This window comes from Mastigoproctus giganteus, chromosome 8 (assembly GCF_048544385.1).
Source record: "Mastigoproctus giganteus isolate SK-2022 chromosome 8, ASM4854438v1, whole genome shotgun sequence".
Taxonomy (NCBI): Eukaryota; Metazoa; Arthropoda; class Arachnida; order Uropygi; family Thelyphonidae; genus Mastigoproctus; species Mastigoproctus giganteus.
In genome coordinates, this window is record NC_143582.1 from 40,554,633 (window position 1) to 40,575,522 (window position 20,890).

The window sequence follows — 20,890 nt, forward strand, 5'->3', positions numbered from 1 at the left end:
TGACTGTGTAATCTATGAAAATCAATGTAGACAGTTAATCACAGAAATTGGACCCCTTCCTAGGGGCCAAGAACACCAATTTATCATGGAGGAGGTCTTTTACAAGGCCTTCACCAAGTATGCTCAAACCATTTTTGAAATCTGACAAACCTTGCAGAGACAGGCTCTTCAACCAGTCCCTGTAGCAAATCAGTAGGCCAAATATATAATCAGCCCATTTCCGTCCCCATGCCCAGTGAATGACAAAATCTCTACATGACTGAACATACCTGAATTGACTCAGAAATTACCGGGACTTTACCAGAGTTGACACCCTGCCCCTGGGGACTCCTTTGGCTCATTGCCAGTGGACCATAGAGGTAGGAAAATAACCAATTGTGACTGATGGGAATAAAGGCAGGCTGGTACTGCCCTCATAGCATACATCCAAAAAAAAAACAGACCGAGTTCCCAAACACTCATGGAAACAACTTTAAAGAGACTGGTATAGACATGCAGCCAGGGTTACTTGTCAGCTGGAAAAAAACTAGTAAGCTGCAAGTTTCTGAAGTATGCTAGTATGAATGAGAATTGCAGTGAATGTAAAGGCAAGAGTATGAAAGCAAATGCTAGGAAGGGTGAGTGAATGATAATTTATGCCTCTGGGTGTGTGAGGGATGAATGTGTGAGGAGTGAGTGCTGAAAGAGTAAATGTGGAAATTGAGTAAAATTAGTGAATGACTGTGGAGTCTGAGTGAAATTGAGCTGTGTGAATGTAAAGGTTTAAAAATGTATGCCTGGATGAGTGAATGAATGCAAGAAATAGTGCGTTGAATGTATAAATGTCAAAAGCAGAATGTAAAAGTATGACGGGAAGTTTGTTTAAAAAAGAAAAAAAAAATTAGCATTAGTATAATTGTTATATAAATGTGTGTTTTTTTGTTATTATTATTTGTATGTCATTTAAATTGTGCGAGCTTTCTTTAAATTATTGCTTGTTTAAATTGTTGCATTGTGTTTAACGCAATGGCTAAAAAAAAAAAAGTGCAGCCATTATCAACCCACTGCAGGATGGAAGTCTCCTCAACAATTCATGCTGAGGGAAATGGACCATAATCTGCCACGCTGGTCCAATGTGGGTTGGCAGGTAGACCGTATTTAGCAGTCAGGGGCTTGAACCCCGGTCTACTCAAAGAGCATGTGCTACTGCACTCCCGCTCCTGCCCACTCGGCTACGGAGGCTAACAAGCATCAAATTATTTTAAAAGCAATAATTGGACAGCCGGGTTTGACAGCTTGGTGTCAATTTTGCTTGTTTAATGTCGCCCCTCCCTGATGAGAATGATGGATGAATGGAAAAAAAAAATATATATATATATATATATATATAAAAAAGTTGTAAAATATAAAAAAAATTATAAATTGTTGCCTTGAAATGTAGGGGGGAAAAAAACTATAAAAGAGAAAAAGAAGGAAAAAAATATAAATAAAATATATGTAAAAAAAAAAAAAAAAAAAAAAATTTTTTTTTTAGTGTGTGAGCGAATGATATAAATTGCATATTCTATTCCAGCCTCTCCACCAGATGGACAGATGGCCATGGGAACCTTATGGACCACAAGGTCATCCACATGCTTTTGTGGCTGTTCCTAGCCATGGAATGCTGTCCCAGGTGGAACCACCAGCACAGCTCAGCTGCTGCCATTAGGCATTCCTAGCCACGCTCCCTTGCATGGTCCTTTGCCTCCACTCCACGATCATGAGGGGGAGGTTACCTCTGGTCTCCTCCCCCTTGCCACCCCTCTTTCCGCTCTGGTGGGGCAGGCCTGCTCCACTGATTTGGGGGTCATCTTCTCTATAGACCCCATATCTCTGTCTTTCCCCCAGCCTTCAGTCTCCTCTTCCCCTCTAACTTACAATTACTAGCATTCGAATCATTGTTAAATTTCTTGAGCCCTACACCCAAAAACTTAATGACATCAAATCGCATAACTAGTACTCCTTTTGGCTGACCCCTATCTATAGTTAGGTTTGTTTTTTTTTAGGTCCTTGTCACTGAAATCTCAGGAAATTAGGTGGCAGGACCTGCCAGAGTAAATAACTATAATACTCGTGTACCTGGTCTGCCTCCATGGGGCAGAATGTGGGCAATGTTGGGTCCCATTCAGGGCCCAGTGGCCAAATGACCAGAAGAACAATGGTATATGACACTACACATATACAAGATCCACACTTTTAAACCTCTGACATTGACAGTGTTCTGTTTCACACCTACAATGTATACTATGTGGAGATGGGAAAACCCCTAGTGCCATTTGACACCAAATACACTCTACAATTAATTTTTCCAGTACTTTGCCAAGGACTGGAAGCAAAGCAATGGAACAATACAATCTGAGTAGTGCAGATAGGCTGATTAGACAGTTCATGGGGTTTTGTCAATGATATACAGGAATTTTGTAACAGGGATAATATAGTAATAGTCTTATCTTATCTTCCTTCATGGGAAGGAGCAGCAGTGCGTAGCACACGCTTCTTGATTGACCGGGGTTCGAGCCCGTCACCACCAAATACGCAGGATGCGGAAAGGTCAGGGAATGACCACCGCATATCCCGGAGCAATATGGTCTTAGTTGCTAATGCTCCTAAAAACCAAATAACAAACAACAAATCTTCCTTCATGGATTAGGCGATCCGCCTGTTCCGATCTCAAAGAGGTCTGCCCATCTTTTCTTTAGTCTTCCTCTGTCTCTTTTCCCTTTTTCTTTATATGTATAAGCTAATTTAGGGAATCTATTATCTTCCATTCTTTCTACATGTTCTTTCCATCTTTGTCTATATTCTATAATTTTTTCATTAATTGAGTAAATCTTTCTAATATTTATTTGGTATTTTATCTAATTTTGTACATCCTTTGACATATCTTCAAAATTTCATTGCAGCAGCTTGTATTCTATTAATGTCTCTTTGTTTCGGTATCCATGTTTTAGAAATAGTAATAGTATTCACCCTATAGTGCAAGGAAGCCACAGGCTTTTGCTGCACTGGCCAAAAAAAAAAAAAAAAAAGATTTAGATAAGAAAACACAAATTATATGCTTCCCTCACAAAGTTGACCTCTGAATTTATTCAAACTCTTAGCTTCAGCTACCTGCAAGGGCAACTTGTTCCAGCAATCAATGACTTGCTGGCTAAAAGAAAACTTCCTACAATCTAATCTAAACCTCAACACCTGTAATTTGAATTTATGACCTCTAGTTCTGGAATTCTGTATAACAGTGAGAATTCCACAGTCATTCATTTTACTAATCCCTCTCAGAGCCTTATAAACCTCAATCAGGTCATCTCTGAAATGTGTGGTTGGCAAGCTCTGTAGTCCACATAATCAAAGTCTCTCCTCATATGGTCGTCCTGCTGATCTCGCCATTCGAGTTGCCCATATTTGGACCCTTTCAAGAAGCTCAATGTCTTTTTTCAGATGAGGTCTCCATACTTGAATACAGTATTCCAAATATGGTCTTACAGTTACCTTATACAGTGGGATTGTGACCTCCCTATCTCTACAGGATAATGTTCGATAAATCATCGATAGGACACCATGGGTTTTCCTGGCTGCCCATTTACACTGTTCAGAAAACTTCATATCTGCTTGTATTGTAACTCCCAGATCCCTATCCTCCTTCACTGTTTTTAATTCAACCCCACCAATTGTACAATTTATTTGGGGATTGCTATTCCCCAAGTGTAAACCTTGCATTTAGCTGCATTAAAACGTAGCCACTTCTCTGAAGTCTGTTAAAGTCATCCTGAAGGAGTACTGCTTAGTACTGATCATTTACAATTCTCCCAATCTTTACATCATCTTCAAATTTTGAATCACGCTTTCTATCCATTCTTCAATGTCATTTATGAAAATGAGAAACAACAGTGGTCCAAGAAGCGATCCTTGAAGGACCCACTCCTGACTTTACACCAAATCTGAAGATTATCCATTAATCACAGCCCTCTGCCTTCTTCCCTGCAGCCACTCAGCAAATCCATCTTAGAATCTCACCAGTAATCCCAGCCTTTTCAAGTTTATACAGTAACCTCTCATGAGGGCCCGAGTGAACTATTCCAAATAAACTATGTTGAAATTGTTTCCTAAAATCCAGCTCATGAGTAACTGTGTCAAAATAGCCTATTGAGTTAGTTAAACATGATTTTCTTTTAACAGAGCCATGTTATGTATCCTTCAGAATGTGATATCTATCTGAATGTCCCCTCTTAATCATTGCCTCTAAGATTTTTCCTACCACTGAAGTCAGACTAAATGGCCTGTAGTTACCAACTTCACTCCTAGATCACACTTTCATGTATTTGGTGATACAGTGGCACTTCTCCAATCCAGAGGAATCTCCCCTTATATTCCTGTTCATTATCATTAGCATATTTAATACATTATCAAAAACAAACTCAGGTTTATATTTTTGATAATTCATTACATAAGAATCTTTAAGGGGGCAATTATCCTGTTATATAAGACAATTGTTAGACCGACTCTTCAGTACCACATACAGGTCTGGAAGCCTCATTTTAGGAAGGATATTGATCTGCTGGAATAGGTACAAAGAAGGGCACTGAGGTTGGTGAGGGTAACAAAATGGCATTCATACACAAGACAGGCTTCAGTTTTTCAAATTGCAGTGGCTTTAGACTAGGCTTCTACAAGGTGATCTCATTGAAGCGTTTAAGGCTTTGAACTGATTGAGCAAGCTCAATGCTAATGGCATTCTTCCTTTTGTTCAGACGCAACACATGAGGAAACTAATTTAAACTGAGGAAGCCTGATTGCAGGATAGATGTGCGCAGCTTGCTTTCAGCCAGCAGGTAGTTGATTGTTGGAACAAACTTCCATCTGTTGTGGAAGTAGGTAGGTGGAATAAATTCAAGGAAAAACTAAAACTACTGGAAGGGCTGGACAGATGATGTGAGGTTTTTTTGGCCATTGCCATATAAACTTGCTTTCTTGTATTATTTTGCACCATTAATACTAATACCAATACTAAAATCCATGTGTGTAAGTCAGTTTACTGAGTATGCATCTTGCCATGCAAGATGCATCGTGATGTGCATACTATTTTGTTCAAGCTTATCTGGGATAATTTTCAGGGTGTTATGCAACTATGCGATTCCTGGCAGTTAGCTTTAATTACACCACTATTAAGTCCCCTATTCCAGACATAATGTATTTATATAAAATATAGTGCTGGGACTGTAATATAATCTACATCAGGGATGTCAGATAGGAGGCTTAAAGATTGTTTGGGGAAACACTATCAGTAATGATTAGTTTCCAGACTCAGCAATAGTGTTGTACATTTTTGGTTACTCACAGAGTCATCAAATTGAAATCTACAGAGATGGTAAGATTCAATAAAAGAACCTAGGATATTATTCAGTATATTGTCACAGTTACTTATATTATGTTGTTATCATAGTCCTCTCTACTAGTACAGTGGTTTTGTCAATTTTCGCTCATTTTGGAGAGGGTTCAATACCTCTCTCTCTTCAGAAATTCTTACATCATAGACTGGAAGAATTTGAGCACACATTTCTACAGTCATAATATGCAATGGCACAACATGGCATAAGTAACGAGCAATCTATATATACATTAATAATATATCCATATATACATTAATAATATAGATATTGGATTAAATAATAAACATGGAAATTTATTAATATTTTACTGTTTTGTCAAAAAAAAAAAGGTTTTTGTCACTTTTGCAGTATTAATGTTATTGATAATTTTGTAAAGAAAACAAAAAAAAAAAAAGTAGAAGAATAATATATTATTCTTCATATTAAAGAGCAGCCTATATAAGGAAGAGAAATACATTACCTTATTATTATTATCCTCAATAAAACAGAATAAAATTCAGCGTTGTTATGGGCCTATATGAGAGCTTGAAGGACAGGGTGGATGCCCTCGAAGGATCTAAATTGAGGGGCCCATCAAGCTCTCGGCTGCCCACATCAATGCCAGAGCTTGCACTTGTTCATCACGCAACACAGCGGCAACCCCAAAGGCAGAATGCACTGGTCCCACAAGAACTAGTACTTGTTGGTGACTCTATTGTCAGGAAAACAGGCAACATACTTTGTAAAAAGGATAGGTGGAACAAGGACCAGGGTATGTCTGCCAGGGGCAAAGGTTGATGATGTAGAGCAGATATCATCTTTTAAGGGCACAAAAGGTGATATAGTTGTACACGTTGGCACTAATGATATTAAGAGTAGGAGACCGGGAATTACTTAACAGGTACATATCAATGTTGAAGAAAAGCTGTGAATTAGGGTTGAATTTGAAAGTGTCTGCAATTCTTCCCAGACACGATAGGAGGGAGTATATGATGAGAGCCTTGTTGATCAATTCGGCCCTGAAAAGCAAGGCTCAAGGGGTAGAATTTTTTTCAGCCTGGTCTGTACTTGTTAACAGGAGAGACTGCTTCTACAGGAATGGGATACACTTAAATAGAAAGGGTGCAAGAATATTTGCTGATGCTATCGAGGCAGTGTTAGGTGGGTCAGAAAACTGCTAGCTTGGGGGGATACAAGGACTAATAGATTAACAGTAGCCACTGGCAGAGGTGAAAGTGATTCTTGCACTGCTTCTATTGGAATGAGCAGCAGCCTGGAAAACAAGATGCAGGATATTTCAGAGACTGCTGGGAGTCATTGCGGTACAAGTAAACACATGGGTTGTGTTAGGGTAGCTAAGAATAGGAACAGGTGCATGTATACTTGCGTGTACACCAATGCTGGAGTTTGGTAAATAAATTTGATGAATTTGAGGTATTGCTCAAAACATCAAAGGCAGATATTCTTGGGATATCACAGACATAGTATCACACAGATATAAGGAATGCAGAACCGGAATTTGGGGAGTACAATGTGTACAGAAAGGACAGGAAGGGAGGAGGGGTTGTGCTATTAGTTAAGAAAGACATAAAATCCAAGGAAGTGAAGCCAGTCAACATCGCTGGACAGTGCAGTGTCGAGTCACTGCAGTTTGGTGTCACATAAGCATTGGGAGATCAAAATTGAGAGTAGGAGTGTGCTATAGGACTAATGACTCTGATGAGTATAATAAGAAACTGTACAGGGAAATAGAGTGGGCCAGTAACTCAGAGAGTCTTATAATGGGGAATTTTAATTCCCCAGATATTGTAGGTTGGTCACTCACACACTAGCAAGGCTTTTGTGGATTTATTGGATGATTGTTTTCTACATCAGCATGATCAGGAAGGAACTAGAGGGAGTAATACTCTTGATCTGATTATCAGTAGTGATTCTTCATGCATTAGGAATCTGGAGATAAAGGAACCACTAGGTGGCAGTGATCACAGTGTGCTGAAGTGGGATTTACTCAAAGAGATAACTACTATCAGGGGTAAAGAGAAGGGTTTTTGCTTTCGTAAAGGCGACTACGATGGTCTGAGACAGTATTTAAATTCTATACAGTGGGACCAACTGATGATGCTACCAACAGCAAATTCAAAATGGGAAGCATTCAAAGATCTTATCTTGGAAGCTACTAGGCTTTACATACCAACTAAGAAATACTGTTCAAAGTTTAGGCCTAACTGGATGTCAGATGAACTAATGAGACATATGGCAGAGAAGAAAAATGCATGGGACACATATAAATTAACATGTGACACAGAAGCCTATGATAGATATAAGCTGGTCTGTAACCAAGTTACAAAGGAGGTTACGCAGGCGAAGGCAGATTACGAGAAATCTTTGGCAAAGGATGCAAAGAAAAACAGCAAAGAGTTCTTTACCTATGTAAACTCTAAAAGGAAAGGGATGAATCAGATTGGTCCACTTGATATCGATGGTTGAACTGTTGATGATCCTGCTCAGGTAGCTAACAAACTAAATGAATATTTTGCATCGACATTCACACATGAGGAGTTATTCGGCAAGGGGAATGCCAGAGGTGTATTGAACTCTGGCAGTAAGCTATATAATCTTGTAATAACTGAGAGTAAAATGGAGGAGAAATTGTTGAAGATTAACACAAGAAAGGCACATGGGGTGGATAGGATCTATCCAGTTATATTAAAGGAGGCAGTAAAGGAAGCAAGCAAACCCTTAGCCATAATTATGTGAGCTTCCTTGGATTCAGGGGAGGTACCCATAGTCTGGAGATGTGCAAGTGTGACCCCAATTCACAAAGGAAGATCAAAGGCTGACACAAGTAATTATAAACCTGTGAGTTTAACTTCTGTTCCAGGAAAATTAATGGAGGCACTGGTTAAAGAAGCACTGCAGGATCATCTAGACAAGACTTCAGTTATAGCTCGGACACAACATGGTTTTGTTAAGGGAAAGCCTTGCCTGACCAATCTGATTGGATACTATGATGCAGTCACAAAAGAACTGGATTCAGGGAATAACTTTGATATTATATATTTGGATCTTAGAAAGGCTTTTGATACTGTTGCACATGGAAGACTGCTGCACAAATTGGAACAGTGTGGCATTGGAGGCAAATTGCTGCTATGGATAAAAGGATGGTTGAGGGGTGAGAAGATAGAGTGGTAATCAATGGACACTGCTCATCGTGGACTAATGTTATTAGTGGAGTCCCTCAGGGTTCAGTGTTGGGTCCATTATTGTTTTCTGTATTTATAAATGATATTGATGATGGTAAATCAAGCTTAATGTCCAAGTTTGCAGACGATACAAAGGTTGGCAGGGTTGTTAAGGACACTACTGACGCTATGCTGCTGCAACAGGATCTGGAAAGGTTGAGCAGATGGGCTGAGAGGTGGCAAATAAAGTTTAACATTGACAAATGTAAAATACTACATATGGGGAAACAGCAACCCCAGAGCAACGTACTACACTGACAGCAGTAGAGAATTAAAAAGACCTGGGAGTAATTGTGCTGGCAGATATGAAGTTCTCTGAGCAGTGCAGATGGGCTGCAAAAGTAGCTCATGGTGTCTTGTCAATGATATATAGGAATTTTTCTCGCAGGGATAAGGATGTGATTATTCCCTTGTATAAGGCAATGGTCAGGCCACATCTTGAGTACTGTATACAGGTCTGTAGGCCTCATTTCAAGGATGTAGAGCTGCTGAACGAGTACAGAGAAGGGCAACAAGATTAGTGAATGGAACAAGTTTTGAAAATTACAGTGTCTGGAAACTAGGCACCAGCGAGGCGATCTGATAGAGGTGTTTAAAGCCTAGAATGGTTTGAGCATGCTCAATGCTGATGGAATCTTCTTCCTCTTGCTCAGAATAATCACCTGAGAGGGCATAAATTCAGATTGAGGAAAGACGGATAGATATGCGAAAATTTGCCTTTAGCCAGCGGGTTGGTTGGTGGAACAGACTTCCATCCCTTGTTGTGGAAGTTGATAACCTAAATAAATTTAAGGCTCAGCTGGACAGGTATTGTGAACGAACTGAGGGGTGAAATGGAAGTGTTTTTTTTTTTTGGCTGATGCTGCATAAGCTTGCTTTCTTGCATCATATGCCTCTACTAATGCTAATAATTGTATGAATAATATATTAATTAGTGTGCAATAAATATATTGTGTTATATTATCTTGTATTATCTTTTGTTTGTTTCTAATATATTAATGTATTATATTATTTTCTCATTGATTTCCCTTGAACTCTAGTTTTAATAATACAGTATCACTACCAATTGCAGGTCAATTTGAAGAAAACTCTTAACTTTGTAAATCATCATAAGAAGTGGTAATGATTTTATGGCTGATTTAATAACTGCAATTATTGCCACATTAAAATCAATCTCTAGCAGTTAATAATGACACAACACAAATTAAAAAATAAGCATTTATTTTATTTTGAAATTATTAATTCAAAACAAAAATTATTCATTTGTTTTTACATAGCACAGATTTGTTTATAAGGTTCCATCTTTAATGCATTTGAAGTGGTTCTTCACCTGAAAAACAAAGTTCTGATGTCAATATAAAATACTAGCACTAGTATTAATAATAATAATGTCATGAAAGCAGAGCTGTAATGATCTTAATAATAATAATAATAAGATTGTGGAAGTAGAGCTGCAATCTTGAGTCCCATTTTTAAACTGACTCACTCATCATCTTCAGTAGTGTTGTATACAGGTTCACTGGTGGCTGGAATGGCATTCAGTAGTGTTTAATGATATGTGTGATTGACAAATTAGAGTCAGAAGATGCTCAGGAAAGAGAAAAAAAGAGCAGACTATATAAAGAAGAGAGACACATTGCAAACTCCTGGTGTAATGGTCTGCTTTGTTTCTCTTTCCTGGGGAGTCAATGGGTTTGATATAAAAAAACAGCTCTTCTGTTTGTGGAGGGCAGTATGACAGCTCATTATTACATGTCACAAATCCAGTGATCATCTCATTTTTGGCAAATATAGATAATGCAATATTCCAACAAAATAATGCCTGCCCACAGACCAACAATATTACCAGAATGGCTCATCAAGACAAATGTCCTCCTGTGGCATGACGTATGATCACTTGATCTGCCCCAGCCGAACATGTCTTTTGCATGATTGGAGGGTGCTTGGTCTCAAAATTGAGAGCTGAAATGGAATATGCCTAGAATGACACACACTAGAGACATGCTTGTATTCAAGCATGTTGGAGCACACCGAATATTAATTTTAACAATGCAAACTTTTTCAACTGATATCTCAAATAAAGAACTTACTATAATCATTTTAAAATTTATTCATTTATTCTTATAAACCTTAACATCACTAATTTTTGTCAAAATTGAATCAGTCTTTCATGAAGTTCTGGTTTGCTTCCTTAAGTGTGATTAAAAACACTTAACTTTACCTTTTAAAAGCAATGATTTGTGTATATCTGGAACATTCAATATACTAAACTAATTGCTTATTCTCATATAATGTTTACTGAATCTGTTTTGGGATTCTGTTACAATTTCAAAGGTTTTTAAATCTGCTTTGGGATTTGTGATAATAGAATCATTAACTCCTCTCTCAGTAACTCTTAATTTTTCCAGCAAACAAGCAACCCAACTCAAGAGCATGTTCAATTAAAGAAACAATACATAATGCCCCATAGTTGCTTTGGCACTTAACAAATACACACACCAACCAACTACTTAAATGGGCCCTAGAAAGTATTCCAGCTTATGGCTCTTCAAATTCTAAATCCCACCTTGATTAAAACCTTTTCTTCTGCAGAAAACAATGAAAAACTATTATGTCTCTGAATGTGAATACAATTTGATATTGAACTCTTAAGAAACTGAAAAAAAAAAAAATTTGTATTTCTACTAAAAATAGGAAGGTTTCTACAAATTGAAGATATACAAATATGTCGCCTATAATAAGCAAGATCAAAGCCTGAAGTGAGTAATTAGTATTAGTGGCAAACGATGCAAGAAAGCACGCTTATACTACATCAGCCAAAAAAAAAAAGAAGCAACACTTCCTATTTCTCCTGTCCATCCCCTCTAACAATTTAGTTCTTCCTTGAATTTACTCAAACTACTCACCTCTACAATACCAGGTGGGAGTTTGTTCCAACAATCAAGCACACTCTGGCTGAAGGCAAATTTCCAAACACCTATGATTTCTCAATTTTAATTTATGCCCCCTCCGTGTGTAGTCTGAGCAAAAGGAAGGACTGCATCAACATTGTGCTTACTCAATCCATTCAAAGCCTTAAACACCTAAATCAGATCTCCTCGCAAGTGCCTAATCTCCAAATGCTGCAATTTCCAAAACTGAAGCCTTTCCTGCTTATAGCACCATTTTGCTACTCACCAATCTCTGTAACAAATCCACATCCTTCCTAAATATAATGCTTCAGGTCTGTATACAGTACTCAAGATGTGGCCTAACTGTTGCCTTATATAATAGGTTAATCACCTCCTTATCTCTGCTGGCAAAATTTCTGTATACCATTGAAAAAACTCCCATGAGCTGTGCTGGCAGCCTTTCTGCACAGTTCAGAGAACTTCATATATAACTATACAATTACCCCCAAGTCTTTTTCATTCTCCACTGCCATGACTGTGATACCACACAGTTGATACATTAATACGGGATAACTGTTCCCCACATGAAGTACTTTACAGTTGTCAATATTAAACTTAAATTTCCACTTCTCAGCCCATCTGCCTAATTATTGATTAGCTAACCTTTGTATCATTTGCAAACTTAGACATTAAACCTGATATGCCTTCATCAGTATCATTAATAAAAATAGAAAACAGCAAAGGTCCCAGCACTAAATTCTGGGGACTCTACTAATAACATTAGCCAAAGAAGAATAGTGCTCACTGATTATCACTTTGTCTTCTTCCATTTAACCATTCCTTTATACATAGCAGTAATTATTATTTTAGTGCTCCAATTTCTGTATCAGTGTTTTATGTGCAATAATATCAAAAACTTTACTGAAATCTAAGTATATAATGCCAAAGTTATTTTTTTCATCTAGTTCCCTTGTTACTGCAGGCAGATTGGTCAGTCAAGATCACCCCTTAACAATTTCATGCTGTGACTGCAGTACAACTGTGTTCCTGTCTAATGATCCTGCATTATTTCTTTAACCAGTGATTCCATTATTTTATCAGGAACAGAAGCCACAATAACAGGTGTGTAATTACTCAAGTTACCTTTTGATCCTTTCCCCCTTGGTGAATTGGGGACATTGATTTGCATATCTCCAGTCCCCTGAATCCAGGAATACTATCATAATCATGGTGAAAGGATAGATAGATCATATCCACCCCAGTAACCTTAAAAATGTTTAGCTTCAACAATTTCTCCTCCACTTCCTTCTCAGTTATCACAAAATCATTCAGCTCCCTGCCAGAAGTTGATTTGCTTCAGTGCTGGGCCACTAACTGTTTTCAGTATTTATTAATGATATTGATGAAAGCATATCATGCTTAATGTCTATTTGTAGATGTTTCAAAGATTGGCGGGGGGGGGGATAATTAATGACTAGAATCAAGGTATACACAGTTAATTATAATGATAATTGGGTTAATTTTACCAATGAAAAACCTCAATTATCATTGAGGTTTTTCATTGATAAAATTAACCCAATTTAACACTTTAAATGGACTGAGACAACTAAATGTTGGTAGATTCTCAATCTTTCTTGGAAGGGGATACTAAAAGAGGACATGAATTTAAATTAAAAAAGGATAAAAGTATTCCATGGCTGCTCTCTAGCTTTCACCCAGAGAGAGAGAGAAAGAGAAACATTGTTGGAATAAACTTTCATCTGCTGTTGTGAAAGTGGGTAGCTTGAATAAATTATTAGAGGAAATACACAGGTGAGTTTTTTTTTTTGCTCTATAAGCTTGCAATCTGAAGCACTGGAGACTAGGCACCTGCAGGAAGACCTGATTGCTTAAGGCTCTGAATGGATTGAGTAAATTCAATGCTAACAGCATCCTTCCTCTTGATCAGACAACACATATTAGGGAGCATAAATTCAAATTGAGGAAGGAGGGTTGCAGAATAGATGTGCAAAAATTTGCCTTCAGCCAGTGAATAGTTGATTGCTTCCATCTGGTGTTGTGGAAGAAGGTAGTTTGAATAAATTGAAGGAAGAGCTAGACAAACTGTTAGAGGGGATGAACAGGTGATATGGGAAGTATTTTTGTTTTTTTTTTGGCTGATGATGTATAAGATTACTTTCTTGCATCATGTATAAGATTAATATCCTTTGCCACTGGATATTAATAGAGTTTGTAATTGAGGAAGCAGTAATTATATTTATGATGCAAGGAAAATTTAAGTCAGTGATTAAGTTCCAAAAAAGATGTACTTACCCTTCTGGTTCAAGGTCTGTCTTCACTCAGGAATCATCCCCATTCAAATATCTTGTTAAATATAAAATAAAACAGAAAAATTAATTTCTTTACATAATGCAACATTGCTTCTTTTTAATTGACCATTATATCTAGTACATTCAATATTCCCATAATAAACTAAGAGTACTTTACCATTTTATCTTATTCAGTCCAGTGGCATATCATCATGGGTGTAGGTCTTGGAGCAACATTTTTATTTATTATTATTTTTTTTATTCTTTTTATGATTTTTTGCATAACTTCTGTATTTTTTTTTTTTTTTTTTTTGGCATGTAGTTCAGCTGCAACAAATCCCTCCAAGATTTGTTGCAGCTGCACTACATGTACCCTGGAATAATATACCACTGATTCAGCCACTCCGGCTGAAAATCAATTCAAACATATACAATTGCATTGCTATTTCTAATGTGAAAATTAAAAGGCTTTACGCTTTGCAGAATTATAATGTGTCTATGTCCCTTCAATGGGACTTGGACACATGACTGAACCTGAACTGAAATTGCAATCAGGTCAGTGGAAGCATCCATCTTTGTCATCCCCCACCCCTAAATGCAATGAAGATAAAACAAACAGCTTTGTTTTATAATATGAGGGCATTAAGCTAATAATGTGCCGCTTGGGAGATTTGTAACTAGAGACTACTATGCAATGAGAAATTAGAGAAATTTCTCATTAGAGCTTCATGAGAAATTAGTCCCAAAAATTTGTCACAGATTGTGGAAGTTGGTATGCTTGTATTCCATAACAACACAAATCCTAATATCACACACAACATATTGTCACCAATTACAAGTGGGAAGTACCCACTATTCCTCCCACCCCCTCCATAATCTTGATATGAATCCTTGTGATTATAATCTATTTCCCGAAACCAATTGTTATGTGGAAAAATGTTTCTGTCTTTAGAAATTTTGAGTGCAGCAAAGACCCAATGCATCAGGTACCTTAAATTAAGCAGACAATTAAATGGCATCTGAAAACTGGGAAACAGTCATAAAGTGTGAAGGAGACAACATTTTAGATATGTAAATTATGTCAGAAAATAAATTCAGTTCATATTAACTACTTTTGTGCATTAATTTTGGAATAACTGTTGTATTATCCAATGAACAAAATTCATACATTGTACAGAAAATGTAATATTACTTATAAAATATATACTCATACTTTATAGCAAATAATTTATATCTGCAGCCATAAATATCTGTGCCATTTGTCCGTTCCATCTAGACATCATGTACATATACAAAGTGGCAAATCCAGACCAACCCCATAATGAACAATATCTCTGAAGAAAGTGGGGGGGGGGGGTATATATTTATGTTTTAACATTTGGCTGCACTAAAAGTAAGTGGGAGAAGAGTATACCCTTCTTAAATCAATGCTGCAGTTATCTAATAAAAAATAAATTTCTTTACATTTAAAGCACTTACCAATTCCAAGTTGTTTAAGAATCTCTTTCAGTTTATCTCGCACAATATCCTTTGTTCCTGTCAATATATCCATAAGTTTTCCTTTCAAGTCAATATGCAAATCTTTCAGCTTTTGTATAAGTGGCTTCAACTAAAAATAAAGAAATACTTTACTGTCTTTGAAAATGTTTCATATATATATTAAGTAATGCAGAACATTTATAATTTGAGAGTTACATTTGCTGAAATCAACAGCTTCACTTTGTTTACAATTCAAGAAAGAAAGAAAATGGAACTGCAAATTAGTACCTGTTCTATGAGATCACGGCTAATACTGAGGCCGTTATCGAGCTTTTCCTTGATTTTATTTATCTGTTCCCGTATAAAATTTATTACCACATTTTTGATCCAATCGCCAATACCACCATTATCTTCAGCTCTGAAAGAAAAATTGATAACTGTTACCTATATGAACAAGGCACAAAATTAAGTCAATGACATGCACAATATACAGTCCATTCCGGTTATTTGGGACACATCGGGACTAGTGCATTTTGGCCCGATTAAGCAGCTGCTCCAATTATCCGAAGTTTCACGTAAATAGTTAAAAATACAATGTATCCCCCCCCCCCATTGCAATTTGGTCACTGTACAATCAAATCACGTTACGACGAACTCACCATAGTAAAGTAAAGTACCGTTCACTATACGATGTGTAGTAAGCGCCGATCATTGTGATCACTTTTACGGATTGAATTTTAATTCTATTAAACAGCGATCTAATTAGAGAATATAGGAGCAATATTATCCACAGGCTATAAAAGTAAAGATATTAAGCACAAATTTACCCTTTATTACCTTACCAATTAAAAAATTAAATGATATGTAAAAATCAGAAGAATATACATGTTAACTGGAATAATTAATACGTACTACTATTATTATTAGCCAAATGGTGCAAGGAAGCCTGAGGTTTATGCTGCACCATCCAAAAAAAAATCTGAGTTACCCTGAGAGAGAGAGAAGGGAATCACCAAGAAAGAGAAGAATGATGATATCCGGCAAAGGACCCTGGGTGTGCCAAGCCCATACTCACCAGATGTGAGCCCCTGGGGTTCACTGTAATATGTACATACGAACTAGTTGACATTTCTATTCACTGACATTTTTGGGTGGGGATTAAAATTTAAAACAGTAAAAAGATAAGCAATCAATAACAAAGAACACAGCACGCACAAATTGCAAGTAACATGATACGTGCAAGTGAGAACGGAGTAACGAGTTACAAAGCTTTAAAAATAGGAATGAAGAGAAGATCTGAAAATAAATTTTTTTATATGATTGAAGATATCATGGAAGTGTAAACACATTTCACCATAATAACCCACAGAATTCCAGCTGTTGGTATTATCACAAATTCAGTAAGATCGAGTTTACTGTCCGTTTATGATAGATTTCACTAACAGAAAAGCCCAATAAACAGGTGACTGCTTATTGTTTTATGGTTGTGACCTCCAGAATTTCGACTGAACCACATGGTACCGTCGGAGACAATCATAGGGTAATCTCCAGTGCTGCGGTCTCTCCTGCCGAGATTAAACGGCATGCTGTCCCAATTAAGCGAAGTAAATCCTGGCTATTTTCTCGATTGGTTTCTGTTTTTTAAGATTTGCCCCAAATAAACGGCTGCCCCGATTAACCAGTGGCCCAAATAATCGGAATTCACTATTTGAATTGAGGAGGGCAAAATGACAACGTACCATTTTCTCAAAGCACTTTTTTTGCAGAGAACTGTTTCTATATATTGTAGAAAATATATACAGGATAGGTCAAAAATAGCTTCACACATTTGATGCCCTATAACGTTTTGTTATATTTACAGAGAATGCACATAGAATTTACGTTTTACTGTGAGGAAATTAGTACAAACCCAAATGCAATGAAAGTAATGGTTAAAATATTTCAGTTATTCCTTGAGTGGCATGGTGCCTAGGTGAGCTGTTTCTTTTTAAAGATAATAAAGCACTTAAATGAATATTGGTAGAACCCCAGGGGCTCACATCTGGTGAGTATGGGCTTGGCACACCCAGGGTCCTGAGCTGGATATTATCATTCTTCTCTTTCTTGGTGATTCCCTTCTACTTCCGACTCTCTCTCTCTCTCTCTCTCTCTCAGATGTCAAGAGCAACTGCTTGTATTTCACCAAAGTTTTCCATAGAATTTGTCCATAAATGGGTAACATAAGCCAGAATATCACCAGTGAATCTCTCTCTCTCTCTCGAGGTAATTCGGAAAATTTTTTTTGGCTGGTACAGCATAAGCCTCAGGCTTCCTTGCACCGTATGGCTAATAATAAAAATTATTATTTTTATTTTCAAATTGGTAATATGTACATAATGCAATCAACCCTTTCATGGTATTTTCTTAACACTTCTTCAGTGACAATTTTATTCGCAATATCACTGTCACAAAAGTTCACTTCAGTCAAACTTGTCACAACAAGAGAGCTTGGAAACAAGACACCTTATATGAGACTTTATTGAGGCATATATAGGCTCTGGGAGATGAAAGTAATATGAATGAGGACGAAGTTTTTAGTGTTATTAATTAATAAGTCCAGGCTAGGAGGTCTTAAATTTAAATTACAAGAAAAGAGATTTAGACTGGATTGCAAGTTTTCTTTTAGCCAACAAATTGTTAATTACTAGAATAAGTTACCTCCACTGGTGGTTGAGGCCGACAGTTTAGGGAAACTCAAAGGTCAGATGGATAGTTGTTGTTATTTGGTTTTTAGGAGCATTAGCAACTAAGGCCATATTGCTCCGGGGATATGCGGTGGTAATTTTCTGACCTTTCTGCATCCTTTGTATTTGGTGGTCGCGGGCTCGAACCCCCGGTCTAATCAATAAGCGTGTGCTACGCACTGCTGCTCCTGCCCACCTGACTACGAAGGCACCAAGATGTGAAGCAACTTTAACTTACCCTGCACATTTGACATTGGTACAAACCAGATCCTATGCATAATATGGATCATTCTAACTTTTCAAGGTGAATATGATGGCCCTCCTATTGTGCATGGCATCATTAAATCCAATTATAATTTTTGATTGCATATAATTGTGATTATATAACTGCCTGTGTACTATTCCAGGCTAGAGAGAAGCATTTTTTCATAACTGCTTCACTACTTAATTTAATTTTAATGCTTAATTGTAAGAATTATGATTACAACACTCCAATTATACAACAGGTGAAGTTGAGTTTTAGAAAGAAAGGTTTCAGAGAATCATTCATGCATTATTAATTATTTGTAGAGAGAGAGAGAGCTTTGTTGAAAGGAAGTTAAGTTTTATATGATAGCCTAAGACATTTTGGGTTATAATGGGATTCAAATTTTAAAACTGAAAGGTTTTACACAGATAACATTTTTATTAATACTAGGACAAAACTATAAACTCTGTCACCACCTCCCAAAGTGGTCCTCAACTACTGCACCAAACCAGCCATTGGGTCCACCCACAGTAGTGGACCTAGTGGTATATAGTAGTTTCACTGCCATTGAACACGATACAAATCAGAGAATAGATATTTTATTATACATTTTGTTTTTAAGAAGATTCCGATAGAATCGCTGAGAATTTTTCATTCCTCTGTTTGTCATGGACATTCCAAGTGATCATAGCTAAGGGTGCTCCTTAGAATTCTAAAATGCCCAAAGATCTGATAGCCAAGTCTCAGTAAATATCAGTGGAGTTTGATTGTTCTGTGATAGCTATGTCCTTTGCTTATACCTTCATATTGTTGTGAATTATATAGTGAATATACTAAAGGAGTTAGTAATCCTTGGTATATTCACTCTTTGTAAGGTCCAAAAATGCCATGAATGCTTAGTGCACTTGAAATGACTACCGAAGTGTGAACCTGGGTAACCACCTCCAACATAAGCAGGGGTTATCTTTAGCTCTCTACATCCTAGTGAGGCTGTAGGACCTGATTCTTGCCAAATCTCTGAATTTACTTTTTTTTTTATCACACTACATAGTGTTGCTTCCGTACATAATTTTGCCAGTGTAGTATTAATTTCAGTGTAATTATTTTCTTTTTGTTGTAGTTTATCTGCTGATGGCAGATATCATATAGTTTGATTGAGTAATGTGCATGTCCACCAATGGTGACCTTAAAGTAGAATTCCTATAGACATAAAATATAATGATATATATAGCATGACAACGAATGCCTCCTATTTGACTGTTTGATTAGTAGGCCTTATCACAAGATAAAATTACCACTGAACCTAGCAGGAAAGCAACTCACTGGCCAAGTTTTTGATACATTTATTCAGAATACAGAATCCATGGTCATAATTTTTCTCTTCCACTGCTGTCATAATTTAACTACCAGCAGCAAATAATATTATTTAGTTGATTAATCTATCCCATGTTATGTTTTGTTTAGAATACTGCAGAATGGAACACTCATTATAACTGAAATAATAATAATAATTGATAAGGTTAATAAATCATTAATCCTATTTCTTTCAAAAAGCTTAAAATTATCAAACCCCCAATTAAGTTTCAGACTTTTGCTGTTTAATTAATACCTAAATGTTACAGTGTAAAATTAATGCAGCCTCTGTTGGATACTGACTTTGCTAATTATGCAGAATGAAACACTAAAAAATAAATTTTAATTTTTAAAAATAAAATGTCATTCAAGTGTCAAAAATTTCTTTAACATTCCATATATACCTTTTAATAGCTCTCTTCAGTACCTCAACATCTTCTGCAGTGTCTTCGACATCATCACCTTTTGGCATTTGAAAAGAAAACATGGTAATGCATGAATTTCTTATTTAATATACCATGTATAGAAAATATTTACTGCTGAAAAGATAAATTGGAGTAGTCTGAATAACTAAAAATGGACTATAGATCAGTAACTACAAAATAATATCATGTCTGCACTTTCAGTGTAGTACTATTTCAAATTACCCAAAAAGGGCCAAAGAAGTAATATGTAAAAACAGTTTACAGTGTATAGATGTTTGGCAGACATCCATTCCAACACTACCACATTTCTAATCTCTCACATATACAGCTGCTGACTCCTCAAGTATAGAAGAAGTATACTGAAATCCATGAAAATTCCATTCAGTTAATTTTCAAGTTTTCAGATTTACATTTAAAACTGATCGTTTAGCTTTCTTGTTTGAACGTAAAAGCTGCTTTTACCAAATATGTTGTACTTCCAAAAATATTCACACTTATCCAGCACTAGTGAAATTGGCCTGAGTGGATATATTCAAAGTATGGTAGCTAAAAAAGTGTTATCACACTTTTCTCATTGAATTAATTGACATATACAGGATATACATTCCCTGCATGTACCATTCATGCCAGTGTTCACTTGACTTATGATGCAATGGTGACAATAAGCCTTAAATATGGCAGACATTTCCTCTTTCATCAGCTGTAAGATTGAAATTGTGTTTGGTTGCAAATATGTCGCATAAATATTATCGAGGAAATATGTAGTATATTATCTAGAATAAGAGAACATTGTCAAAGTTTTTCCTGGAGTAATGTTTTTCACATTCTTTGGATATA

The 20,890-nt window shown here is 36.6% G+C and overlaps 1 long non-coding RNA gene across 1 annotated transcript; it reads right to left on the reverse strand.

Annotated features, from left to right (window-relative positions):
- Positions 1–9,903: 9,903 nt before the first annotated feature.
- LOC150081473 (uncharacterized) lies at positions 9,904–15,425 on the reverse strand. The gene is made up of 3 exons (XR_016547287.1): positions 15,306–15,425; positions 13,831–13,881; positions 9,904–9,956 (listed from the first exon to the last, which is right to left on the reverse strand). It is a non-coding gene; the product is annotated as an uncharacterized LOC150081473 (long non-coding RNA).
- Between the last annotated feature and the right edge of the window lie 5,465 nt (positions 15,426–20,890).